Below are 23139 nucleotides of genomic sequence, written 5' to 3' on the forward strand. Positions count from 1 at the left end.
CATGCACCCTGAAAATTAATGAAAAATTCAATCATGTTGTGATCACTGTTACCAGGGAAGACATTATTATGCATCTATTAATTAATCATACATCATTCCCTTTGAGAATAGTGTGAAAAACTAAAAGACTTTGCAGTCTAATTAGTAATCTGACAGACTGAATCATGAACTTTTATTCTTGTCCATCACATCCTAGACTGTGATTTGAGAACCTAAAGGCTACTGCTCAGAGGCAGGGGTTCCACCAACTGAGCCACAACAGCTCTGTAGTCCCCTGCAATCTACATTTAACAGAAGACTGGAGTTTATAGTTTGGTGGTCAAAGTTGATCAGATAGTACTCTTCAATTTGTGAACAGTTGAGAAGATACAGTAGGACTTGTCTTGTAGATAAAGAGGGGAAACAGGAAAATTTTCCAGGTATAGTAATTTAGGTACTACGTGGCTCACTTTGCAACATCTGTGAAACAAATTTGATTTAACACAAGCTGAGTCAGCCATTGTTCTCTCCATTTCATGAAGCCACAAAATGAAACATCCATCTGATGATGGGAAGATCAAGGGTCAGTCAAATATATCCAAGTGAGGAAGGATTGCTGTTTGTAAGAAATTGCTTTTGGAATTTCCAACGTCCTCAGTATTGCTCATATTTCTGGAATCAATTTTGGATTTTGCCACCTTTATTAGAGTCTGAAGACAACTGGGAATCAGGTCAATGATTTGGGGCGGCACGGTGGCACAGTGCCAGAGACCCAGGTTCAATTCCCGGCTCAGGCAACTGTCTGTGTGTGGAGTTTGCATATTCTCCACGTGTCTGCGTGGGTTTCTTCCGGGTCCTCCAGTTTCCTCCCATGATCAAAAAATGTGCAGGTTTGGTGAATTGGCCATGCCAAATTGCCCGTAGTGTTAGGTGAAGGGGTAAATGTAGGGGAATGGGTCTGGGTGGTTTGGTCTTCGGAGGGTCGGTGTGGACTTGCTGGGCTGAAGGGCCTGTTTTCACACTGTAAGTAATCTAATCTAATCAATGGGCATCAGTCAGGCATCAGTGTAATCAACATTAATACAATGGGATTCAAATACAATGGGCATCGATGCAATGGTGCCTGTGACATGTGTACCAGCCAATGGATGGTTCTTCATTAGGTTTTGATTATGAAGGCACTGTTGCCCACAACAGATGGAAACATTGAGTACAGAATTGACATGTCATGTTATGGCTGGACAAGGCATTGTTAAGGCCACAATTCAGGTCATGTTGCTATAGGAAGGATGTTATTAAACTAGAGAGGAGGCCCAAAAGATTTAAAAGGATGTTACTGAGACTAGAAGATTTGAGTTTTAAGGTGAGGCTGGGACATTTTTTCTCTCAAATGTAGGAAATTGAGGAGTGATCTTATGGAGGTTTATGAAATCATGAGAGGCATAGATAAGGTAGTTTCCCGAATGGTAGGGGAATTCAAAAAGAGATGGCATAGGTTTAAGGTGAGAGGGAAGAGATTTAAAATGGACCTGAGAAGCAAGCTTTTAACCCAGAGGGTGGAGCATATACGGAACAAGCTGCCAGAAGAAGTGGTAGGGAATAATTTCAGTTTCTAAAAGACATTTAGACAGGTACGGGGAAAGGAAAGGTTCAGAGAGATATGGGCCAAATGTTGGCAAATGGGACTAGTTCAGTTTAGGAAACCTGGTCGGCATGAACGAGCTGGGCCGAAGAGCCTGTTTCCATGTTGTAAGAATCTATGACTCAATTTCTTTCTCAAATAAAATTATTTGTGAGGAAAAACACCTTCGCTTGGCAAGTGGTTAGGATCTGAAATGCATTGCCTGAGATTGTGGAGGAGACAGGTTCAATCAAGGTGTTCAAGACGAAATTGGATTAATATCATAAAATGGGAAATATTAAACAAATTTTCAGGCTGCTGAATGCAGAAATATGGGAAAAAAAGCTGAAGGATGGCACTGGGTGAGATGCTTATTTGCATAGCCAGTACAGATATAAAAACCTGAACGCTTCTTTCCACACTGTAACAGTTCTGTGATTCTGTGAACTCTACAACATAATCAGCATTTGAGAATGTCTGCATTTGGCTGTCAGTAGCCTATACTTTCAAAAGAGCTTCATAACCAGGTCCAGTATTGTCTTTGGTTAATGTTTACAGTGTGATGAAATAGATTATTGTCATTTTTGCAATTTGGCTTGCTTTAAAAGAGAGAACGAATTATGTGGGATTATTCTCAGAAGGTTTTAATAAAACAAAGTCAGCAACTCATTTTGGAGCAGTGAACTAAATTGAACATTACTCAGAAACATTTGATTGCAGCCACCCGTGGTGTTAATGAAAAGCTGTTTATGCTATTGAGTTTAAAACAGACAGTGTAAACACATTATGGCCTTCAGCTTTGTTTTCAGATCAGTTCAGAAAACACCAGAGTTGAATTCAGAAGTAAGATTTAGTTTTCTCTTCAAGTCGGAGTTCGGGGTGACTCAGAGAAGCCAGTTACATGAACAGAAGTGCCCAGTTTGTGCAGCTTCCAGGCCGGGAGAATCTGGATAGAAATTGACAAGCTTAAGGTCTCAAATTCGTAAAGACTTCATGTCAGATGACCTTGGAAAGGAATAATCAAACTACCTTCACAGTCCATTGGAAGAAGTCAGTTAGGTAGAAACCTAAGGGTTGCAATCGGGGCATAATTTCTCTGGACTTGAGTTTCAGTATGGAATGTGTTTTCAAGTAGGTTGAAATATTCTTTTGAAGTTTGCGTTAAGATCTTTCTAACTGTAGATAAATTCATTTGTTTGGTTTCTTTTGTTTAATAAACTTATATTCTGATGTTAAAGTACATTTGCAGACCCGTGTGGAAAAGTTTCAATTACTAATTATTATGTTAATTTTAATTTGTTAAATTTCATTCTGGGCTCTGACTTGTCCAGTATTACTACCAGCTGGGTTCATAACAATGGTGTTATGGACCAGTCCTGACCCTTCTGTTATGAAGATGTGGGTGTACTGTACCTTTAAGAGAGTTAAAAGCTCGCAGAATGACCTGACAGCACCATGTTCTGAACAAGATACAATGTCACCTTTTGGTCCAGCAGCTAGGGTGGACAAATTTGAATAAGGCCAATCAGGTTAAATTATACCCTGCCCCCCCCCCCCCAAAAAATACCAAACTCTGATCAAGTGTGAATTGATTATATTGACAATATTAAAAGCCAATGTCACAATCCGATGCTTTGGGGGTATAAGACTGGGGAAAATTGAACAGTTGAGGAAGAACTGCCAAAAAACCAACAGATATAGGCTGCTAGTCAGAACTTTCTGAGAGGGATCTGTTTGGAGAAGGAGTTTGCACAGGACCAAACATCAACACAGAAAGCAACTCAACAGAGGAAAATAAAGAGAAGATTCGACCGCTGGCTGGTTTTGAATTTGAGTTTTTGGTAAATTTTAATCAAGCGTTTTGTCAGACTAGTATTATAGAGGGGAAAGTAAAAGATAGGTTGGAGGAAGGAGTTGTAAATAGTTGTTAGTTAATTATTCTCTGTTATACTTTTCAAAATAATGTTGTTAATATTTACTTTGACTAGTTCTTGGCCTCTCGAATTTTCACAGATTACTGCATGGGATAAATCTTTCCTGTGTTGCTGGTTTAAAATTAACAGAGGGCATTTAGTTTGTGTTGTAACACTTCAAAACATTTTTGAGCAGGTAGCCCAGACCATAACTTTGCTATTTGTTTCAGGTAAGTGGATGGTGGATATTCCCAGAGTGAATTGACTGGTCAGACTGACGAGTTTTAAACAAACAGAATTTATTTACAAGATTATGAAATGAAACACAATGAACAGAAAATGGAATACCAGATTACTTATCCTACCCAAAACCCCAAAAGATTATCTCTACTTAATGATGCTGTTCCAAAGATATTTGCAACAATCTCCATGAACACCTCCTTGTCACAAAAGGTAACATTACATAAAGGCTTACAGGTTTTCAAGTCAGAGAGAGAGAGAGAGAGTACTAGGTTGGACTTGCTTCCAGCAGCCTTTCTTCACACATTCTGCTGCTGAACTAACTCTAATCTAAACGAAGGTTAGCCTTGATTGCACCGTTTTTTTAAGACATGAAAGCCTTAGACCGGAGGCATTATTTGTTCGCCTAGTTGAACTGTTTATTGGGGTCCTTTTTCATTTACCCCGAACAGATAATACTTCCGGGCTAAGGCTTTCATGTCTTAAAAAAACTAGTTGGAGCCTGACCAATTACCCCCTCTCTAGAAATAACTCAAGAGCACAGTAACTTTAAGAAAAGGACCAGCTTTGTGACAATAGCCATGTGCATTGTAACAAAAGTTCTGGAGTATTCCACAAGAAAATATCCATTCTTCAGTAGGAAAGCAAAATTCTGGTTCAAAAATCCTTCCTTTCTACCATAATAAACTCCCTTTGTTTTCAGCAGACCAGGAAATGGTTTGTAGTACTTCACATTGAAGTGTTGCAGGTCGAATGAAGTTTGTGTGAAAAGTTTACACTGAAGCATTGAGTTCCAGAGAATCCATGTGTTGGAGCATTTCTGCCCCTCCTCAGTACATCAAGACTAGGTCACTTGCATTGTAATAATAGTTTCTCATGATCAAAAACTAACAGGATACTGAATAAAGTCAGAATATAAAGCAACATTTGAAAAACAATTGTGCATCCAAACAAACATTAGATAATGAGATCAATTCTTTGAAGTTCGGCTCTGTTACTTTAGTGACCCATTATAAATGGAGTTTTACTTGCCCTTGTTTTGGAACATAGAACAGTACAGCACAGTACAGGCCCTTCAGCCCTCAATGTTGTGCCGAAGATTGACCTACATACCCTACATTTTACGATCATCCATGTGCCTACCCAACGTTCATATCTGACTCTACTACCACTGCTGGCAGTGCATTCCACGCACCCATCACTCTCTGTGTAAAGAGCCTACCTCTGACATCACCCCTAAACCTTCGTCCAATCACCTTAAAATTATGTCCCCTCATGATAGCCATTTCCACACTGGGAAAAGGTCTCTACGTATCCACTCTGTCTATGTGTCTCATCATCTTGAACACCTCTGTCAAGTCACCTCTCATCCTTCTTCGCTCCAATGAGAAAAACCCTAGCTCCCTCAATCTTTCTTCATAAGACATGCCCTCTAGTCCTGGCAGTATCCTGGTAAATCTCCTCTGCACCCTCTCTACAGCTTCCACATCTTTCCTATAATGAGGTGGCCAGAACGGAACAGAATATTCCAAGAGTGGTCTAACCATGTTTGTAGAGCTGAAGCATAACCTCACAGCTCTTAAACTCAATCCCCCAGCTAATGAAAGCCAAAAAATCATGCACCTATCAACTTGGGTGCCAACTTTGAGAGATCTATGGACATGGACCCCAAGATCCCTGTGTTCCTCCACACTGCCAAGAATCCTGCCTTAACCCTGTATTCTGCATTCAAATTTGACCTTCTAAAATAAATCACTTCATACGTTTCCACACTGAATACTTTCCCTCCTCAAAAGAATTCAGTAAAGCTTATGAGGCACAACCTGCCCCTCACAAAACCATGCTGACTATTTTAATCAAGCTATGCTTTTCAAATATCATAAATCCTGTCTCTCAGAATCCTCTCCAATAATTTGCCCACCACCAATATAAGACTGACTGGTCTATATTTCCCAGGTTTATCACTATTCCATTTCTTGATCAAGGAAATAACATTTGCCACCCTCCAATCATCTGGTACTACATCAATGGACAATGAGGATGCAAGATCATTGCCAAAGGCACAGCAATCTCTTACCTCACTTCCTGTATTAACCTTGGGTATATCCTGTCTGGCTAAGGGGACTTATTTATCCTCATGTTTTTCAAAATTTTCAGCACATCTTCCTTCTTAACATTAACCTGTTTGAGCATATCAGTCTGTTTCTTGCTGTCCTCACAAACAACAAGATCCCTCTCACTGGTGAATACTGAAGCAAATTATTCATTAATGACCTCCCCTACCTCCTCCAACTCCAGGCACAGGTTCCCTCCACTATCCCTGATTGACCCTACCCTCACTCTGGCCATCCTCTTGTTCATCACATAAACGTAGAACGCTTTGGAGTTTTCCTCAATCCTTACCACCAAGGCTTTTTCATGCCGCCTTCTCGCTCTACAGTCTTCAGTTCCATCCTGGCTACCTTGTAATCCTCAAGAGTCCTGTCTGAATCTTGCCTCCACAACCTTAAGTAAGCTTCCTTCATCCTCTTGACTAGATATTTCACATCTCTTCTCATCCAAGGTTCCTTCACCCTACCATCCTTGCCTCAGTGGGACAAACCTGTACAGCACTCGCAGCAAGTGCTCCCTAAACAACCTCCACATTTCTGTCAAGCATTTTCCTAAGAATGTCTGCTCTCAATTTATGCCCCACAGTTCCTGCCTAATAGCATTGTAATTCCCCCTCCCCCAATTAAACACTTTCTTATACTGTCTGCTCCTATCCCTCTCCATGAGTACAGTAAAAGTCAGGGAGTTGTGATCACTATCACCGAAATGCTCTCCCATCAAGAGATCTGATCCAGAGATTTCTTAGGAAGGCACAACTCTGTCGTACAATTATCAATTCAAAGTACCGAGTTTTACAACTTTTTTTAATCACCATTATCTTAATAACAAGCTTACATTCTCACCTGCTTTCATGACAGAAGTCAGTAAGATATTTGTTCTATCTCCATTGTGTGTTCAAACCCATTATATATTCTGCTAGCTCATAATAATGCAAAACAATTTCATCATAAGTATTAGCTCCTTCTGGACCTCAATAATCACTAAACCATCCTTACGGAAATTCATTGTCAATGCAATTTTTTGTACAAACAAGTAGAAAAGAGAGAATGTCATCTGCCCTATCACAGCTTGTGCTACTACCATAGCACCAACATCTCAACTAAAACACAATAGACAGAGAAACTGAAGGCCCTCCTCAAATCAAACCAAGCAGTGGAACCGAGTCATCAGCAGTCCCATTGTTTGCTCCACCATGGCTCTGAGCAAAGGAGTGCACCAACTCTTGAAGGAGCTATACCTGCTGAATGAGCAAGACATTCCATTCAAGAGGAAGTACTTGCTGTGCTCAGACCCCCTTCCCATCCCAGACCTACCTCAATCGTTTCACCTTCCGTTGCATTCATTGTTCATTAACATAGTTACATGACAGATGATGTAGCAATGTTCCGCTTGTGCCACAGTACCATTCCACAAGAGAAGGGGTAATTTTTGCCAGCATTTCACTATTTTTATGTCATTGCCACTAATCTCTGCACCACTGAGATGCCAATGTTCATTTCTCCAGCACTGATGGCATGGTGCAATCTACATTTGATCAATACAATGCATCAGCAAATTCACTATGCACTGCACATGTTTGAAGAAATGTTTTCAAATGAAATGTAAGTTTGCAAACTCCTGCTTCATGTGTTTGCACTTTCAATGCCTAAATGTCTAACAGAAGTGGATCCCATGTTTTTCTCCATCAAAGTGACACTGACCCCACCCATCTGAGGCATTGTCCCAGTTATTTTCCAGTTGCATTATACATCTGGAGAACAGCAAAGAAAGCATCTTCCAGTGGACACTATCAGCACCAGGATCCACCTGTTTGCAGTTATCCCCCAAAATGTCCATGTCCCCTTTTACCTTGCATTAGTCAAGAGCCTATTTCCACCAATCGTCCCATTAGGAGACCTACCACATTGAACTTCACATTCGGATATCCTCCCTCCCCCCTGAACCTCAACATTACACCTTCTGGTTTCTGGAGATTAGTGACTTTTAAAGACAGGGAGTAAGAGCAGGGAAATGATATTGTGAACATGATCAATAAGGATCTAGAATTGCAGGGCTGGCTCAATGGTCTGAATGGCCTATTCTTGTTCCCAAATACCATACCTGCACCAATAATTACCTCTTTCCTTGTGCTCTAATTCACCATGGCAGTAACACTATATTATTCTGACACAGAATGTTAACTCTGATTTCTTTCCACAGATGCTGTCAGACCCACTAAGCTTTTCCAGCAAGTTTCTGATTTGTTTCAGCATCCGCAGTTTTTTAGGTTTCTACCAGCTATAAAATAATCAGCTAATATTCTGCTGCTGTTCTGTTGCTGCACTCCTCATGATAGGCACTTATTCTGTTTCTAACATCAATCTAGCATTCTTCAATAACAGAAAGCCTTGTTATCTGTGTTTACAATTAAGACTAGGAAGTTCTTGAGTCTGTGGCTGCTCTGAGAATCAATTCACTCTTACATTTAATGGGAAGAAAAGCTGAATTGTGATAATTGGAGCACAAAGCTTTGTTTATCATGGTCTTACTTGAAAAACATCTAATGATGATCATGAATTGATTAACATGTGACCATGTCTCAGAGGATTAATCACACTGTAAAAAAATTAATCTTCAGAAGTCAGTCGAAAATCTGAAATCACATCAGGAGGCCAGGATCTTAGCCAAAACATTTAAGATTAGGATTGTTTAATCAAGGTTTTCCCAGTGGGTTTTCACTTGTTTAACATTTTAATACCAACAGTTTCAATGAGATTCAACATTGAAATGATGCCTCAAACCTTAAATATAAATAGAAATTTCTGGAAACACTTCATTTAGATAGTAAGTTGCAGTTTGAAGAATTCAACTCTAGAGAGCTGGAGAAATTAAACATGGCAAATATCGGATGTGAATCCAATGCAAACAAGTTTTAATTAATCACCATTTAATGGCTAGTCATGTTTATGGAAAGGGTGAGCCATGTTGACTTAAAAGGTCTGAGTAGAAAGGGCAGCATCATACCCAGCAGGTACAAAATCGTTAAAAATGGATGACCTACCTGTCAATCGTTTTGTGGGAGGCATGCCTGTAATCCTTGCAATGAGGGAAGTCCAGAGAGGTCATTTAGTATTGAATGAATTGATCTTCTGTGTGAGGGGACAATATTGAGGGCTAAGGTACTTCAAAGACTTGTATTTATATCTTCACTTCCATTAGCACAGGATACCTCAAAGAACTTTACACTAAATAAAGTTGTTTAGTTACTGCCATATTGCAGGAAATGTGGTTTCCAATTTGTAAACAGCAATGCCCCAGCAATGGGTTAATGGGACCAGATGATTTATTTCCATGTGGTTTGTTGAGGGAGGAGGTTAGGAGAATTCCTCTGCTTGACTCAGTAGTGTTATGGGATATTTTACATTCAACTGATGTGGGATTTAACATCCCATCTGAAAGATAGCACACTCAATAGTGTGGGGGGAGACAATGGCCTAGTAGCATTGTTGGTAGACTACTAATCCAGAGACCCAGATAATATTCTGGGGACATGGGTTTGAATCCCACCATTTGGATTTAATCTGAATTTAAGTATCTACTGACCATGAAACCATTGTTGTCAGGAAAAACACATCTGATTCACTAATGTCCTTTAGGGAAGAAAATTGACATCCTTACCTTGTCTAGATTACATGTGACTCTTGACTCTTAGCAATATAATTGACTCTTAACTGTCCTCTGGCCAATTAGGAATGGGTAATAAATGCTGGACAAGCCAGCAACATCCACCCATTAATGAATAGTAAAAAAACTGAAATATCTGCCAAGATATGGTTTGAATTCTTAAACCCTCAGGCTCAAAGGTGAAATGTGAACCATTGAAAGGAGGTTGGTAATCATAAATGAATCTGGGGATGGCTGAAGTTTGTAGTTCTGGATTACTAGAACTCACTGTGATGGAATGAGATAAATGGGTTTGTCATAGAATGGCCAAGCTAAGTATTATGGAACTTGCAAAGGATACTTTTAACTGGAGGATCAGTCAGGGGCTCCATGTGAGGGAGAGCAGGATCTTGAAAGGAGTTAGAAACATAAGGCAGTGAAAGAGGCAGCAAGTGCACATCGGCAGCGGCAGAAAAAGTTACACAACATTAAACTGATTTGAGAAAATAAATAAATAAATGCACATATAAAAATCATTTTAAAAAACATTAAAATAATAACATCTAAAGTTTGGAGATGTTTCAAAAAATCCTTCAGAGCAATGTGCCGGAGCTTTTATCTTTGAATTTTTCAATGAATAATGTATGTCTTCCTGATAAACTGCTGTGCTTTAATTGCTTGTTATTTCCTAGCTTTATTTCACATTGTCAACAAATCATTAGCTGAAATCTATTTTCCTTCACAAGCTGCAATTTCTTTTGCAAATGGGCTGATTTTCCGAGTTACAGCTCCACAAATGTTTAACCTCCAAAGGGGAAGGAACCTCATTTGTCTGAAATGGTCCCTGATTGTTTGGTCCATCCAAGTCCAGCAGAGTTTCACCTCCTTGGCCCATGACCTGCAATCAGGTTCAGAGCCCCACTTGCTGATGCCAACAGGTCAGAGAAAGTAAACTCCAATTTATCTGGTCGATCTTCCAATGTGGGATCCTTCCGAACGCAGTGTGGTAGGAATCCTTGAAGTGAATCCATTCCCCTGTTTACAGCACCAGCTGCTCTATCCTGGTCAGTGAAACTTTAAAGAGTCCCAAAGCTTGTGATCACTGTGCTATCCCTAGCTCTGCTTCACAGTAGATTAGATTAGATTAGATTACTTACAGTGTAGAAACAGGCTCTTCGGCCCAACAAGTCCACACCGACCCGCCGAAGCGCAACCCACCCAGACCCAATCCCCTACACCTAACACTACGGGCAATTTAGCATGGCCAATTCACCTGACCTGCACGTTTTTGGACTGTGGGAAAAAACCAGAGCACCCAGAGGAAACCCATGCAAACACGGGGAGAATGTGCAAACTCCACACAGTCACTTGAGGCGGGAATTGAACCCGGGTCTCTGGCGCTGTGAGGCAGCAGTGCTAACCACTGAGCCACTTTGCCGCCCACAAAGTAGGAAATGAGACACTTCAGATTTAGCAGTAACAAAGTTAATTATTCTGTGGCATTTCTAAAAGGTTTAGTCAACGTTGAATGAGTACATGGGAGACCGAGGGGAGAAACTGAAGGCTTATCATGGTTGATGTTAACTTTCAACTGCACAGCATCACTCCAAACCCTGATAACAGCTCCTGACAGTGCAGCACCCCTTCATCCTGAGAGTGCTAATTCCTCCCTCACACTGTGAGCACACAGAACACCCCCTTCAACCTAGCCTTAACAGTTTGAGCAACTCCTCAGCCACACAAACCGTCTGAACAGAGCAATCTCTCCCACCACCCTCTTAGTGATAACCAGCCCTTCCTTGGTCCCAACAGTACTACCCTCCTTGTCCCAACAGTATTAATCCCCCACTTTGCCCCCAACAAAAGCTAACCTCTCTTTTGTCTCCCCTAGTGCTTCCCCTCCATCACCCCTTGACAACACTTGTAAGGTATCCTGCCTCATGACCACATCCCCCCAAACAGGATGAATTCACACTGGCCCCACCAACTCCCCAACACTCTGGCATCATTCAGCCTTGTCGCCTCACTTTCCACCCTCGCCCCATGAAACACACCGCTAAAAAATCCCCCTTCTCTGCTGTCTCTTCCCACATCACCACCTGATGAAGGAGCGACACTCTGAAAGCTAGTGTGCTTCCAATTAAACCTGTTGGACTATAACCTGTGTTGTGTGATTTTTAACTTTGTACACTCCAGTCCAATACTGGCATCTCCAAATCACATCATCTGGACAGGAGTAAAGGTGTGTGTCATGTCCAGGGAAGGGTTGATGGCTGTTTGGTTTGGGCTGGGTGTTGGAAATGTAGGGGTTGGTTTAGTGACCATTGTCCAGAGAGGGAGTGAGCATTACTGTGGGTGATCGAGTGCATTTGACATAAAATTCTTCTACATTCTGTCTTATAAACACAGCTTGCTAGTATGTATACAGATTCCAATTGAGAGACCATAAGACTATAAGACATTGGAGCAGAAATTAGGCCATTCAGCCCATCAAGTCTGCTCTGCCATTCAAGCATGGCTGATAAGTTTCTCAACTCCTTTCTCCCGATGTTTCCCTGTAGCGTTTGATCTCCTTGATAATCAAGAACCTATTTGTCTCCATTTTAAATATGTTATGAAGATATGAGTGAACTATACCTTTTAAGAGAGTTAAAACTTGTAGTGACAGCACCAAGTGTTCTCAATAAGACACAATGTAACATGTGCTCCAGCTATTCGCGTAGCTGGTTGCCTGGAAATGACAAATAAACAGATTCGAATTAGGCCAATCAGTTTAAATCATACCGGAAAATATCAATTTCCAATCAAGGGTGAATTGAGTACATTGACAATTTTAAAAGATACAATCGATGCTTTGGAGGTATAAGACCAGGGGAAAATTGAACAGTTCGAGGAGAACTGCCAAGCCCAGCATGTCAACAGACTGCCTGAAAAATAGCTCTCTTAAAAGGTACCTTTTTGATCAGTAACCTGTGAAGCAGAAATCCCTCAGAAGAAAAAAAAAGAAAACACAGGAAGATCCAGATAGAAAAACCAAAAGCTGCCTGGTTTTGAGATAAGAAGTGTTGTTGTGTAAATATTAATTGGGAGTTTTATCGGACTAGTATAGAAGGAAAGGTAACAGATAGGTTAGAATTGTAAATAGTTGCTAGTTAATTACTTTCTGTTATACTTGAAGAAATACAGCTGTTAATTTTTACTTTAAATAGTCTTTGGCCACTCGAATTTTTGCAGCTTACTGCACGGGATAAATTGTTTCAGTTTTGCTGGTTTTAAATTAAGCAGAAGGGTTTGCCCTGTGTCGTAACAAATATACTCGAAGACCTGGCCTCCACAGCCACCTGTGGCAGTGAATTTCATAGATTCACCACTCTCTGGCTGAAGAAGTTGCTCCTTATATCTTTTCTATAAGGTCTTTTCATTACTCTCAGGGTCCTTGGGTCCTAATCTATCCTACCAATGGAAACATCTTCTCAACATTCACTCTGAGTCCAGGTCATTGAGAGAGACCAGCTAAACTCACAAAAAAGGCAGGAGATGCACTGAATTCATAGCAAACAAGGAAATGTCAAAGGCATATTATCAATATTTGGAGATGGAGGTGTTGGACTGGGGTGTACAAAGTTAAAAATCACACAACACCAGGTTATAATCCAACAGGTTTAATTGGAAGCACACGAGCTTTCAGAGCGTCGCTCCTTCATCAGGTGGTAGTGGAGGGCTCAATCCTAACACACAGAATTTATAGCAAAAAGTTACAGTGTGATGTAATGAAGAGCAAACCCAAACACCTCTGTCCTCTACGCCTATTTGATCATCTGACTTAAGTCAGCACGTCCACAAAGTTCCTCACTTTCTCTAGTGAGTTGAATAAATGTATAGACCCATGATGATTGATCGGAAGTACCGCTGGATATCTTAAACAGTACTAGATCCCACAAATTCTTAAATTCTTGACACATGTACTTTCTAGGCAAAAGTGTGAACTGCAGATGCTGGAAATCAGAGTCTAGATTAGAGTGGTGCTGAAAAAGCACAGCAGGTCAGGCAGCATCCGATGAGCAGGAAAATCAACGTTTCGGGCAAAAGCCCTTCATCAGGAAGGGCTTTTCCAGCATCACTCTAATCTAGAAATACTTTCTAGACTGGTTAACCTTGCAGCTCAGCATATTATTGTAGTGGGTGGATTTCATTTGTCTCATAGATCCTACAGTAGACAGATTGCCCAAAGCTCCCTCTTGGCCACTGTATCTTCTTCGCAATCTAAGCAATTAAGGGATTTGTGTGTTGAACTGGGATTGCTAGGTGTTTGGAGGAACCTTCACCCTACTGGTAGGGATTTCACGTTTTTCTCAAATCTGCATAAATGCCATACTAGAATTGATCTTTTTTTGACACCTGCAGCGCACTTGGGCTCGGTGGAGAAATGTACAATTGGTAATATCACTATTTCTGATCACGCCCCAGTGTATTTAATGGTCAAGAGTAAGGATACTGTGGTAAGTTCAAGGCACTGGTGACTGGACCCCCTTCATCCTCAAGGGTAGCAAGTTTACTGAATTCTTTTCTACCGAATTCTACTTTTTTAGACATTAATTCAGGCTCGACCAGTAATCCATCATTCTTGGGAAACTGCTCAAGGCTGTGCTAGGGGGTTAGTTATTTCCTTTTCAGCAGATGGGTGAGCAGCAATGTTGCCTTCACTCTGAAAGCAGCTGAAAAGGCATGCTTTGATAGGCCCTCGCTGGGTAAACTGCAGAGGATCACAGTGCTTCAGTCTACACTGAACTCCATGCTCACACAGACAGCCAAGAAGGAGCTTACAATTTACACACCAAAGGCTGTTTGAGCATAGGGATAAAACTGGGCAAGTACTGAGTGTACCTTGCCAGGAAAAGGAGTGCTCCCCAAGCCATTACCTCGATTTCACGGAGTACACTGAAAACTTAATCCATGATTCTAAAAGGATTAATGCAGTATTTCAGAAATTAAACTCTGAACAATACAGTCTGGAAGTTGTGAGGATGATGGGTTAGGATGGAATCTTTATTTAAGAATTTGGACCTTTCGGGAGTGACCCCTGAACAAAAGTCTCTTCTTAATGTCCCATTGTCAGAGCAAGAGGTGCAGGAGGCTGTGAGACAGCTCCAGAATGGAAAGGTACCGGGTCCTGACAGGGTCCCCAGTGAACTAATTAAGGAATTTATAAGTATACTGTCAGGACCGAGGCTTAGTATGTTTAACGATTCGCATAGTCATGGCCAGCTCCCACTGTCTCTAAGAGAGTCAAACATCTCACTCTTCCTTAAAAACAGGAAGGCCCTGGAGGACTGTGCTTCTTACAGGTCCACCTCACTCCTGAATGTCGATTTCAAAATCCTGTCTAGGACTCTGGCACTAAGACTAGAAACTGTATTGCCCTCTATCATTAAGGAGGATCAGACGGGTTTTATAAAAGGTCGCAGATTGTCGGATAATATCAGAAGGTTATTTAATATGATCCAAGTATGTCAACAATGATCGGTACAGGGATTAGTGATCTCGTTAGATGCGGAGAAGGCATTTGACCGGGTTGAGTGGCCATTATCCTTTTTATACTTCAAAGCGTTTTGGGTTGGGCGAGGTCTTTATCAAGATGGGTAAAGGTTTTGTATAGTGACCCTCTTGCTGCAGTTCTCACCAATGGTGTGCGGTCAAGCAATTTCAATATTCATAGAGGCAGTCGACAGGGCTGTCCTTTGTCACTGTTGCTTTTCATATTGGTGATTGAAGGGCTGGCGGAGGCAATACGGAGGGATCCCAATATAACTGCACCAGAAATGCGGGGGGACAAAGTCACATAAGTGTATGTAGATGATGTTCTTGTCTTTTTATCAAACCCAAGTTTTGTTGCCTCATCTGATACAATGCATTAATTTATTTGGTGGATTTTTGAGTTACAAGATCAACTTTGTGAAATCAGAGGCCATACCCATGGGTGGTCTCCCGAAAATGCTTGGTCATGAGGAAGAATCTTGATTTCTCTTTAGATGGTCACAGGAGATCTTTCTCTACTTAGGTATATGCATTACTCCCATCTTTGATTTCTTTATTCAACAGAATCAAGCAGGACCTTCATAGATAGGAGACACTTCCAATCTCTGGGTTAGGTTGGATAGCTCTCATTAAAATGAGCATTCTCCCTGTCTGCTATATCCTATGCGAATGCTTCCTCTGCTTTTTACTAAACAGACATTTTGAAGACTGAACGCCTGGTTCAGTTCCTTTATCTGGTATCGCAAGCAGGTCTTAATTAAACTGACTAAACTGCAGCTACCCCACAGACTGGGATATCCAGATATCAAAAACTACCAATTAAACTCGTTGGTATCCTACGTGAATAACTGGGCCCAAGTGGACCCTCACTCACTTTGGTTGGACATCGAAGCATCTCAGGCAAGATGCCCCCTTACTAGCCTGCTGTTCTTGGACAAAATGAGGACAATTAATGAGCATTGTCATAGCCCAATAGTTATTAACACTGTCAAGGCATGGAGGGCAATGCGTCAGAGTGAGGGCAATATTGACAAAACATCATTTTTACACCCATAGTTGGTATTGGAGAAAGTGAGGACTGCAGATGCTAGAGATCAGAGTCGAGAGTGTAGTGCTGGAAAAGCACAGCAAGTCAGGCAGCATCCGAGGAGCAGGAGAATCGACGTTTCGGGCATAAGCCCTTCATCAAGAATGAGGCTTGTGGGTCATGACTGAGAGATAAATGGGAATGGGTGGGGTTTGGGGAAAGGCAGCTGAGAAAGTGATAGGTGAATGAAGGTGAGGGAGAAGGTCAGAGGTGATAGATCATACCCATAATTGGTATGCCAGGTTTTCAGCCAGAGATGGTGGACTCAGGACTTAAACTATGGACAGTTAGGCCTTTTGCCCGAAACGTCGATTCTCCTCTTTCTCGGATGCTGCCTGACCTGCTGTGCTTCTCCAGCACCACACTCTTCTGCAGTCCCCACTTTTTCCACAGTTAGGGGTTGTGTCTTGCCTCTGTGATTTATTCGAAGGGGGCATACTGATGTCTTTTGACCAGTTGGCTCGGAAATATGAGTTGCTCTGCTTTTAGACCACGCTTCTAACTGATTTTTATAAGTCTGACATGAAGAAGAGGATTGCTTTCTGTTAGCAATCTCCATCATCTCTTGGGAGAAGGTTCCTTGGATGAGTCGGAACAGCTCTGTAAGGTATGGGAGAGGGAGCTGGACGTTGAAATTTCTTCTGAAGTATGGGAGGAATCTGGGAAAATCGGTTTGCAACAGAACCCACACCTTGCAATTAAAGATTCTCCACATGTCCACTTGGCTCTAGACTGTCTCGCAAAATTTAAAGCAGGGGCATCTCCAGTGTGTCCTAAATGCAAAGTCAGTATGGGCACGCTTGTCTCTGGTCCTGCCACAGGCTGTGGGCATACTGGAGCACTGTGGTCGGCAAAATAGAGAAGGGCTAGGTAATGGAGGTATCTTTTCTTCTTGGCCTTTTTAATTTACTTCGATTTGATGCACTCAAAAAAGCCTTTTCAGCATCCTCACTTTTCGTACAAGAAAGAACATTCCGTTCGGGTGGGTGTCTGAAAGTCCCCCGGGCTGTCAGCTGGCGTAAGCTGGTCATGGAACACACCCCCTTAGACTTTCTTATGAGTATGGTGCATCATAAAACTGAGAATTTGTATAAGACATGGCAGCCCTTTTTGGACTATTTGGGTACAGATTTGTCCACCATCCTAATAAGAGCCTTTATATTGCCATAGCAATTCGGTTTAATGAATCTGTTATCCAGAGAGGAAGAACTACAAACATATGATTATGTACTCACTTATGCACTTGATGGTCGAGGGGTATTGCTTTGTTTTGTTGAGTAATTATTATTATTATTGGTATGATTTCCCCTTTCTTTAGTTAGTTATTAGTTATCATTTATTTATCTATGTAATTAGTGATTTTTACATTGGTTTTAATTGTTTGGTTTTCTATTTGTTGTAATATTCAAAAGATTTTTCTTTTACTCAATAAAAAATATACTTTAAAAAAATAGAAGAACTAAAAGACACTTAAAGTCTATAGATCACATTAGAAGGCCAATTCAGAGACAGATAAAATTTCTGTATGCATCAACTAGAATTCATGTTATGTCGAAATGTAAACATAAGAATTGAACACATAGACAACCAAAAGGTCATGAACCGGGGATTCTTTATTCCACTGGCATAGAGACATTATAAACACGAAGAAAAACTAAATGGGGTTTAAAAAGAGTACCTTCATAGAGCATGTGATTTACAACTGGTTGAGGAAATCTTTTGGCTATCCAATTTTTCTCTCCATCAGGCCTCCTTTACCTTCCCCCAAGGGATGTTCCATTCAACTACTCCAACTGCCCTGCTAGTGGCCAACCTCATTGTTGCCATCTGCTGCTGGAGCACTCAAAATGGACGGATGCTGACAGAATCCAAGGTCCATTTCATGACTCAATGCAGAAAAAGGTTCATTAGATAGCGGCTAGAAAATAGAATTGTTGAGTTGGTGATAGTAATTATCCCCATGAAAATTGAAAGAAAACTTGCGCAACAAACCAATCAGAGCAGCATGATGGCACCGTGGTTAGCATTGCTGCCTCACAGCATCAGGCTACCAGATTCAATTCCACACCCAATAACTGTCTGTTTGGAGTTTGCATGTTTCCCCATGTCTATGCAGGTTTCCTCCGGGACTCTGGTTTCCTCCCACAGTGTCAAGATGTGCACGTTGAGTGGATGCCTAGGCTAAATTGTCCATAGATCCACCGTGTGGGCGACACGCTGGCACAGTGGTTAGCACTGCTGCCTCACAGCACCAGAGACCCGGGTTCAATTCCCACCTTGGGCGATTGTCTGTGTGGAGTTTGCACATTCTTCCCGTGTCTGCGTGGATTTCCTCCGGGTGCTCCGGTTTCCTCCCACAGTCCAAATGATGTGCAGGTTAGGTGAATTGGCCATACTAAATTGCCCCTAGTGTTAGGTGTAGGGGAATGGGTCTGGGTGGGTTGCTCTTCGGAGGGTCGGTGTGGACTTGTTGGGCCGAAGGGCCTGTTTCCACACTGTAAGTAATCTAATCTAAGTAATCTAATCTAATCTGTCCAGAGCTGTACAGGCTAGGTGAATTAGCCATGGTGTGTTACAGGGATAGCTTAGGGGGGTGGGTCTGAGGGGGATGCTCTTTGTAGGTGTGGTGTAGACTTAATGGGTTGAACGGTCTGCTTCTACACTGCAAAGATTCTATAAGTCCTCCTGTATGCAATAACCTCACAATAGTTACAATCCTTGGTATCAGTTTGACATCAGACAACCTGAGACATTATCTGCTCAGTTTACAACTTAACATTGAAGTAGCGAGAATGTTTCGATAAAATTGGCAGTTTCAAGGGAACTACAACATTGCACATGAAGCCAAGCCTGAATTTCTCACAGCCACAGTGCCGTGCCCCACCTCACCACCCTGCCCCCCCCCACCCCTTTATCTGCAGCACCTCCCACACCCAGTCCCAGTCCTGAAGGGTTACACCCCAAACCTCGACTTCCCCACCTCCTGATGCTGCCTGGCTTGCTGTGTTCTTCTAGCCTCCTGTTTGTCAAGTCTGAATGTAAGCCATTCTATTGTGTAACTTGTGTCCATTTTAAAGGTGAATTGAAGATCAAGCTGGAGAAGCTGGACAAGCTGGAGAGAGATGGATTCATTAAAGGAATTCAGGAGCACACAAACTTATGCAGCTCAATAACATGCATCATAAAGAAGGATTGATCTTTGAGAGGCTATCTTGATCCATTATGCCTCAACACCACTGTGAAATAGTCCCCTTACAGAATATCCACTCTCAAAGTGCTAAAACGAGATTTGCAAGTGTGAAATTCTTCTTAAAGCTCAGATCCAAGTACATTAACTGATCAGTTAGGAGGAGTTCCAAGATCTCAAAGCATATTATAAACCATTCAGATGATACTGTTCACAATAACTCCCCTTCACGTTGCGTGTTTGACAGGAGTTTTTTCAAGATCACACAAATGGCATTACATCCATTGGACCACGATGTATCTATATCACCAATGACATTACTGTAACAGGAAGATAAAAGCATGTACATAATCATACTCTACATTTACTGATGCCAGCGACACCCAATGAAGGATTGGTGTACCCAGTCAGAAATATCACATTAAGTTTCTCAGTTCTATTTAATTCAGCATAGGCACACATGATCCAAGTAAAACAGAGAACGTAAAAGTCATATCAGTTCATCAAGACAAGAATGATCTTCAAAGATGTCTACGTCCCTTTAATTTCCTGTCACCACCCATTTCCAATTTGCTCAGAATCATACAATTGTTATGATGTTGAAACTCCACCCTTCAGGCTCTCTGCCTGTATTCCTGATGAAGGGCTTTTGCCCGAAACGTCGATTTTACTGCACTTATTTCTCCACCCTTCAGGCTCTCTGCCTGTATTCCTGATGAAGGGCTTTTGCCCGAAACATCGATTTTACTGCTCCTTGGATGCTGCCTGAACTGCTGTGCTCTTCCAGCACCACTAATCTAGAATGATGTTGAAACGACCATTCGAGCCATCATGTCCACAGTGGCTTTCTGAGCATTTTAATTTAAATGCCATTCCTCTGTCTTTTATCCGTACCCTTGCATATTGTCTCTTTAAATGATCATCTAATGCCCTCTTGAATGCTTCAATTGAACCTGTTCCCACCAGACTAAGAGGCAGCATATTCCAGACTCTAACTACTTGCAGTTTCATCTCTCAAGGAATTATTGAGAAAAGAAATGGCTTTCCTGTGGCACAAGGATGACCAGTGTCTCTTTGAAGCATGAAAACAGTCAGGGTCAGAACTATCAAACGTGCAATTTTACAAACTTAAAGAAGACAATTACCCTGGAGGTAGATGACTCAGAGAAAGGTCTGGGAGCTTGCCCAATACAGAAAGGAAAATCAATTTAATTGGCTTCAAAAATTCTCACTGAACTCAATCACTGAGCAGAAAACATTAACTTTAGTATTTGGATCTGTTCGCCGAGCTGGAAATTTTTGTTGCAAATATTTCATCCTGTGAAGCGCTTCACAGGAGGTTCCCAAGCACTGAGGATGTCACCTAGACAGGGAACGAAATGTTTGCAACAAAAATTTCCAGCTCGGCGAACAGAACCACAACAACGAGCACCCGAGCTACAAATCTTCACCCAAACTTCAGCATTTGGACTTGTGCATTTTCATGTCTGTCTACGGGCAAAAAGATTTGTGGCAGGCTATGAGATACAATTTGGTAAAAACCAAAGCCCAGTGCAGGCCAAGATTGCAGAGTTTCCTGATAAAGGTCCTTGGATATGACCAAGGTTAGGTACAAACTGGGTAACCTGATGGTCTCACTACTCAACCAGGTAAATTAGAAAATATCTCCTTAGATCTGCAAGCTCATATCACTGGTGTTCACTTTGAAGATGTTCTCCAAAGAGTCCTGGCACATTTTGGACAAAGCTGCAAAATGCCAGCAGCTACAAGAAGAAACAACAGAACATTCCATGTTGCAGGAACCAAAGAATCAGCCTGATTCAATTCAGCTTGTTCAGGAACAAATGAGACCATATTGGTATTTTCAGAGAGGGCTCGACATCTCTGATGAATAATTGTTAGAATAGGAATTTATGCCAGAACCTCTGCAACCTATTAATCTTCAATAATTTCTTCACTCACACATAGGTATTAATCAGACAAAAAGACTTGCAAGAGAGTTCATGTATTGGCTGGATATTAGCAGCGGCATCAAAATCCTTGTTGAGGGACTGTGAGATATGTCAGGAGCATATGCTAAGATCAGTGCAATGGGCCATTTATACCACACAAATCCCTGTCCATCCTTGGTCCAAACATGGACCCAACTATTTTCATGTTCATCATCGTTATTCAATAACCCTGGAGATCATTATGGGCAATGGCCTTTAATTTATTGGAAAGGCATTCCAGGACATGGGTGAGAAGTGAGAGTATGGATCACATGAATTCTTCTCCAAATTATCTCAAATCTACAGTTTTGCTGAATGCATGATTTCTACAAACATATAATCCCTAAATGCAGAGAAACCAAATAAGATCTGCAAATTGCAATGTTGTATTGAGAGCAATGACACTGAGTATAATCATTACCTCACTAGTGACCAGCTGACCATCACAGAATATGAGTTCCTTGATTGGGGTAGTGAATCTGGTCCAATCAGGGAGCCCTGGCTAACATATTAAAAGGAAAGTGTCAAAGATACTGACATTCTGGTAGCTAACTCTGAATGAGACAGTGATAAAGTCATGGACTGTTCATATGTAAATAAAGGGTGACTTGGTGACAGATATCAGCCTTTGTGCAGTTATTTCAAACAGAGTTCATGTTTGACAGACCTGCACACACCAATTTACCAACTCGCTCCCAAAGAACAGATGTGAACAGATCAGAGACAACAACAGGACGAGGTTGGGGGCGGGCATGGGGCGTGGGCTCACGCACGGTGTGCTACTGCCTATGCTTGTGAATGGGGAGCAGACCTCACAGAAAACTCCAAGCCTTAGAGGAAATCAATTAACCAATAATTAATTATATAAACGAAATAGTGTCTGCCCATCTCGTTCGGATAATCGAGGTTCCTCTGTATTCTCCTCGATAGCATTGACAAAAAATATTCATTTAGTGCTTCCCCTCTCTCCTCGGACTCCACACACAACTTCCCACTACTGTCCTTGATTAGCCCTAATCTTTCTCTAGTCATTCTTTTATTCCTGATATACCTATAGAAAGCTTTAGGATTTTTCTTGATCCTACCTGCCAACGATTTATCATGTTCCCTTCTGGCTCTTCTTAGCTCTCTCTTTAGGTTTTTCCCTGACTACCTTGTCATTCTCAAGCGCCCTAACTGAGCCTTCATGTCCCATCCTAACGTAAGCCTTCTTCTTCCTCTTGACAAGAGATTCAACTTCTTTAGTAAACCATGGCTCTCTCACTTGACTACTTCCTTCCTGCCTGACAGGTACAAAGACACGCAGTAGTTTTACCTGCACATCCACCAATATCATTTATTGTATCCGTTACTCCCGATGTGGTCTCTTCTACATTGGGGAGACTGAACGCCTCCTAGCAGAGCGTTTTAGGGAACATCTCTGGGACACCCACACCAATCAACCACACCGCCCTGTGGCTCAACGTTTCAACCCCCCCTCCCACTTTGCTGAGGACATGGAGGTCCTGGGCCTCCTTCACCGCCGCTCCCTGTCTCTTCTACATTGGGGAGACTGAACGCCTCCTAGCAGAGCGCTTTAGGGAACATCTCTGGGACACCCACATCAATCAACTACACCGCCCTGTGGCTCAACGTTTCAACTCCCCCTCCCACTTTGCTGAGGACATGGAGGTCCTGGGCCTCCTTCACCGCCGCTCCCTCACCACCAGACGCCTGGAGGAAGAACGCCTCATCTTTAGCCTCGGAACACTTCAACCCCAAGGCATCAATGTGGACTTCAACAGTTTCCTCATTTCCCCTTCCCCCACCTCACCCCAGTTCCAAACTTCCAA

The sequence above is a fragment of the Chiloscyllium plagiosum genome, chromosome 36, assembly GCF_004010195.1.
Source record: "Chiloscyllium plagiosum isolate BGI_BamShark_2017 chromosome 36, ASM401019v2, whole genome shotgun sequence".
In the NCBI taxonomy this organism is placed as follows: Eukaryota; Metazoa; Chordata; class Chondrichthyes; order Orectolobiformes; family Hemiscylliidae; genus Chiloscyllium; species Chiloscyllium plagiosum.